Source organism: Salmo trutta, chromosome 1 (genome assembly GCF_901001165.1).
Source record: "Salmo trutta chromosome 1, fSalTru1.1, whole genome shotgun sequence".
Taxonomy (NCBI): Eukaryota; Metazoa; Chordata; class Actinopteri; order Salmoniformes; family Salmonidae; genus Salmo; species Salmo trutta.
In genome coordinates this window covers 20,718,949-20,725,484 of record NC_042957.1, presented here as the reverse complement: position 1 = coordinate 20,725,484, position 6,536 = coordinate 20,718,949, and positions in this window count along the sequence as shown.

Genomic DNA, 6,536 nt, shown 5'->3' with positions numbered 1-6,536 from the left:
AAATCAGAACATTGAACAAACAGAAATTTGACATGGTGCTGATATACAGTATATAGATTATAAGAACATAACAATATTACAAGAGCGTATGTATTCAAGTATGTTGTGCTGGAGTAGGGTGATGTTCAGCTTGTGAGTTGCACCAAAGAACTAGAGAAGGAGCTGGAAAATCAAACCAAATTTTATTGGTCACATACACATGGTTAGCAGATGTTAATGCGAGTGTAGCAAAATGCTTGTGCTTCTAGTTCCGACCATGCAGTAATATCTAAGTGAGTACAATGCAGATGGCTATATTTTGCCACACTGCTCCCCAGCTATACCCTCACGTTTTTGGCAATGGATGGTGACTTTAACTGAATGAAGATATGAAGCCACAATTTTACTCCTCAAAGACATGAGAGATCCATCGCACCACCTTCACGACCTCCCTCCACTCAGAGAGCACTGACAGTTCACAGCTTCTCAGTTCCACCTGCTATAGGACAAAGCCATTCCAACTATTTCCTACATTCTGCTATCAGACTATACTGGTAGAGATACATTTAACTTCTACATGATTCTATGATATATTCAAATCAAATGTTGTTGTTTGCATACACATATTTAGCAGATGTTGTTGCAGGTGTAGTGAAATGTTTGTGTTACTAGCTCCAACAGTGCAGTAGTATCTAACCATTCACAACAATACACACAAATATCTAATTAAAATAATGGAATTAAGAAATATTAGGACGAGCACTGTCGGAGTGGCATTGACTAAAATACAGTATATACATATGAAATGAGTAAAACAGTATTAAAGTGACCAGTGTTCCATGTCTATGTACATAGGGCAGCAGCCTCTAAGGTGCAGGGTTGAGTAACCGTGTGGTAGCCGGCTAATAACAGTGACTAAGTTCAGGGCAGGGTACTGGGTGGAGGCCGGCCACTAACAGTGACTAAGTTCAGGGCAGGGCACTGGGTGGAGGCGGGCTACTAACAGTGACTAAGTTCAAGGCAGGGTACTGGGTGGAGGCATTTTTCACCACGTGGGTGGACCATTTCAGATTTTCACTGACGTGTACGCCTTGGAACTTGAAGCGTTTCACCTTCTCCACTGCAGTCCCGTCTGTGGATGGGAGCGTGCTCCCTCTGCTGTCTCCTGAAGTCCACGATTAGCTCTTTTGTTTACGTTGAGGGAAAGGTTATTTTCCTGGCACAGCTGTATAATGTCTGTTTTTTTCATGTTGCTGTTCTATATTGTTTTGTCTCTTGCAATTCATAATGTGCCTTAAAATGTTCTACTTGTCTACTAATAAATTCAAACTTTGTGTGAGTTTTTGCCTATCATGCTGTACCAAAAATAATTACCACCAACTCTGTTTGGCAATAAAGTCTTGCTGCGACCAGTGTAACAGACAAATCTAAAGACACTACACACAGACGAGATGGGAGACCACAACATCATTCCTTTTTATCTTTCATGTGAGCAGTGGCAGTCTGTCTAAATTCATAAAGTACAATCTGGGTCAGTCAACGACCAATGCGGGAGACTGCTCTCTACACAAAAACAAAACTGAAAGTATAGAAGTGCAAATGAGCCATCGTGGAGCAGTGTGTCCACAAAAGCCTGGGACTTGGTTGGAGGCAACAGGGTTGTATTCACTAAACACTAAACAGAATGAAAACGGACTGAAACTGCAAGGGACTACCTGAACTTGTCCTATATGTTTTTAGTTTTCCATTGCAAAGGGGAATTTTGCTATGGTCCACACCAATAAATATAACCTAGTACTAACATAATTCATTTTTTATTTTACCTTTATTTAACTAGGCAAGTCAGTTAAGAACAAATTCTTATTTTCAATGACAACTAGGAACAGTGGGTTAACTTGTAACCTTTTGGTTACAAGTCCAACGCTCTAACCACTAGGCTACCTACCACCCCATAAGTTACAATAGAGCTACCTAACCCGCTTCATGGAGATCTACCGCCATTTCAGTCCAACCCTAACCTAACATACCTGATTCAGCAAGTTGAGGGTCACGTTCCAGGCCCTGACCAAATTACAGATAATGCATTGCATCAACCAATAGTTACATAGTACGTCATTTGCATGCCATGTCATCGACTGAGCAGTCGGCATTAGATTGCTATACCGCTATATCATATGGGTGGCATTCCTGCCGGACTACATTTCACACACCTGCCAGATCTCACAAAGCTTGGATAGGTGTTTATTTTTTATTTAACCTTTATTTAACTAGACAAGTCAGTTAAGAACAAATTCTTATTTACAACGACGGCCTACCAAAAGGCAAAAGGCCTACTACGGGGACGGGTGCTGGGATTAAAAATATAGGACAAAACACACATCACATAACACATCACATATCAGCTAACTACATCATATGATATAGTGATGTAATGCCTGATAGTCAATGACGTGGCGCACAACAATTGGTTGATGCAATGCAACGTCTTCAACGTAATCAGGCAGGAACAGTGATGCCAACTTAGCAATTTTGTTGCTAGATTTAGCAAGTTTTCAGACTACCCTGGCAACTTTTTTTTCAAACAGCACCTAGCAACACATTTAGCTACTTTAAAAAAATTATTTGGAACTTTTAGCAACTTTTGAAAAGTGACTCAAACGCTAAAATGCACGCATTTTCCCTCTAAATGACACAAAAATGATTTTCTCTGTCACACACTCAGTAACAACACACTTGCCTGACTGCAAAAGTGCATTGTGAGTGAAGTCAGCAGCAATTTCCGCAAATTGCAAATCATTGTTGGCTGACTGAGTAGCACGGATTCCACGAGCCAAACCCAATGAATATAGTTGGTCACTAATGTTTGATCTTGAACATTACTTACAACATCAATCAACATGAGCCAATCAAAAGTGTACAGAAAAGAGTGGGAGTCTGTACCTGAACAAATGTCAAATCATATTTTTTGCCGAGATGGCCAGTCACTTTGAGTAACGTTATTGTGTATTCTACGTAATGACGCAGTTTTACGTAATCACGCAATGATATCACAATGTAATTTAGCAACTTTTAGCAACAAATCAACCTGCCAATAGCAATTTACCCAGAAAATTAGTTTGCAACACTGGGCAGGAACACCACCGGTATGTGGTTAGTTGATATGTTCAACACTAGCCTTGCGTGGCCATCCTTCCAAATCTTGTCTCGTTGAATTGTGTTGGAAGTCTGGAGAAATCCATAATAGGATTCTGGGTTTGAATGGGAGTGTAGGTTTTTGTTCAAACCTTTATCTAGCGCACCTAACTAACTGGTTGATAAACTGAATCACGTTAGTTGCTACTGGGTTTGGAGCGAAAACCTACAGGATGGTAGTTCTCCAGGAACAGAGTTGGTCAGCCCCGCAATAGTGATTTGGGATTTGTAAAAAATAAATAAAAGTAGAGGCCAATAAATCATCAAATAATCAGAACAATTTATTCTAATATGTTAACCATTGTAATGTTAACCGTTGTAATACACCCATAAATTAAGGAGCAATCTGCAACGCGCCCGCAGCCTAGCAATGAACGCGCCCATGTTGACCGGCAACGCGCTCGAGGACTAGCAATGTCAGTCAAGCTAGCCAGCTGGGCCACGAGTTGCCAGAGTTCATTCAGAGGTGACATGTTTTTATTAATTTAGGAGCTGCAAATGCAATGCTCACTTATTATTACTTTATTACCATTTTGCTTCCAATGGCGGACAAGATTGTCGGCCATGCTTAAAATATGATCTCGCGTTATTGTGTCAGTCAATACAGTAGTACATCGACACCACGTTATGAAACGTTGATTTGAACCTGGCGGCGACTCACTGTCTGATTCATATCGCGTGATTTCTGATAATAGTTCTAAATTATATCGAATGATTGCAATTGTTTTTTCTTTACATAGTTGAATGTGCTGACAACAAAATCACACAAAAATAATCAATGGAAATCCAATTTATCAACCCATGGAGGTCTGGATTTGGAGTCACACTCAAAATTAAAGTGGAAAACCACACTACAGGCTCATCCAACTTTGATGTAATGTCCATAAAACAAGTCAAAATGAGGCTCAGTAATGTGTGTGGCCTCCACGTGCCTGTATGACCTCCCTACGCCTGGGCATGCTCCTGATGAGGTGGCGGATGGTCTCCTGAGGGATCTCCTCCCAGACCTGGACTAAAGCATCCGCCAACTCCTGGACAGTCTGTGGTGCAACGTGGCGTTGGTGGATGGAGCGAGACATGATGTCCCAGATGTGCTCAATTGGATTCAGGTCTGGGGAACGGGCGGGCCAGTCCATAGCATCAATGCCTTCCTCTTGCAGGAACTGCTGACACACTCCAGCCACATGAGGTCTAGCATTGTCTTGCATTAGGAGGAACCCAGGGCCAACCGCACCAGCATATGGTCTCACAAGGGGTCTGAGGATCTCATCTCGGTACCTAATGGCAGTCAGGCTACCTCTGGCGAGCACATGGAGGGCTGTGCGGCCCCCCAAAGAAATGCCACCCCACACCATGACTGACCCACCGCCAAACCGGTCATGCTGGAGGATGTTGCAGGCAGCAGAACGTTCTCCACGGCGTCTCCAGACTCTGTCACGTGCTCAGTGTGAACCTGCTTTCATCTGTGAAGAGCACAGGGCGCCAGTGGCGAATTTGCCAATCTTGGTGTTCTCTGGCAAATGCCAAACGTCCTGCACGGTGTTGGGCTGTAAGCACAACCCCCACCTGTGGACGTCGGGCCCTCATACCACCCTCATGGAGTCTGTTTCTGACTGTTTGAGCAGACACATGCACATTTGTGGCCTGCTGGAGGTCATTTTGCAGGGCTCTGGCAGTGCTTCTCCTGCTCCTCCTTGGCGGAGGTAGCGGTCCTGCTGCTGGGTTGTTGCCCTCCTACGGCCTCCTCCACGTCTCCTGATGTACTGGCCTGTCTCCTGGTAGCGCCTCCATGCTCTGGACACTACGCTGACAGACACAGCAAACCTTCTTGCCACAGCTCGCATTAATGTGCCATCCTGGATGACCTGCACTACCTGAGCCACTTGTGTGGGTTGTAGACTCCGTCTCATGCTACCACTAGAGTGAAAGCACCGCCAGCATTCAAAGTGACCAAAACATCAGCCAGGAAGCATAGGAACTGAGAAGTGGTCTGTGGTCCCCACCTGCAGAACCACTCATTTATTGGGGGTGTCTTGCTAATTGCCTATAATTTCCACCTGTTGTCTATTCCATTTGCACAACAGCATGTGACATTTATTGTCAATCAGTGTTGCTTCCTAAGTGGACAGTTTGATTTCACAGAAGTGAGATTGACTTGGAGTTACATTGTGTTGTTTAAGTGTTCCCTTTATTTTTTTGAGCAGTGTATATATATATATATATATATCACTAACCTACTTGTATTACATTAGCTTCCATTTTCAATAGGCTTACAGTCCTTAAAGGTATAGTTCACCCAAATTACAAAAATGACACTTTGGTTTCCTTACCCTGTAAGCAGTTATGACAGTAATCCATGCTTTGTTTTAGTTTCCCTGAAACTGTTTGTGGCACAGATTTCATTCAAGTCATGGGACCAATGTTAGCATTTTTTACGCATCATGTCTAAATCATCCAAAAGTATCTCAAATGAATTGTGAAGCTCAACAAAGTCACTGTTTTGAACATGATGTGTGAAAAATGCTAATTTCGGTCCCATGACTGGAATGGGATTTGTTCCATTAGCATGTGGAAACATGTACTGCCAAGGACACTAAACTAGAGCATGGATTTCTGTCATAACTTGTCCATAGACTGCTAACAGGGTAAGGAAACCTATCCCTAAGGACTATAGCCTGCTGTAGTGTGCTTGTCCTCTTGCTCAGTTGTGCTGCAGGGCCTCCCACTCCTCTTTCTATTCTGGTTAGAGCCAGTTTGCACTGTTCTGTGAAGGGAGTAGTACACAGCGTTGTACGAGATCTTCAGTTTCTTGGCAATTTCTGGCATGGAATAGCCTTCATTTCTCAGAACAAGAATAGACTGACGAGTTTCAGAAGGTCTTTGTTTCTGGCCATTTTGATTCTGTAATCGAACCCACAAATGCTGATGCTCCAAATACTCAACTAGTCTAAAGAAGGCCAGTTTTATTGCTTATTTAATCAGAACAACAGTTTTCAGCTGTGCTAACATAATTGCAAAAGGCTTTTCTAATGATCAATTAGCCTTTTAAAACGATAAACTTGGATTAGCTAACACAACGTGCCTTTGGAACACGGGAGTGAAGGTTGCTGATAATGGCCTCTGTACGTCTATGTAGATATTCCATAAAAAATCTGCAGTTTCCAGCTACAATTGTCATTTACAACATTAACAATGTCTACACTGTATTTCTGATCAATTTAATGTCATTTTAATGGACAATTTTTTGGCATTTCTTTCAAAAACACGGACATTTCTAAGTGACCCCAAACTATGAATGGTATTGTAATTGTTTCATGATGCTTGTACAAGCCCCTGTTGAGGATTTACCCACCAGCATTAAGTGA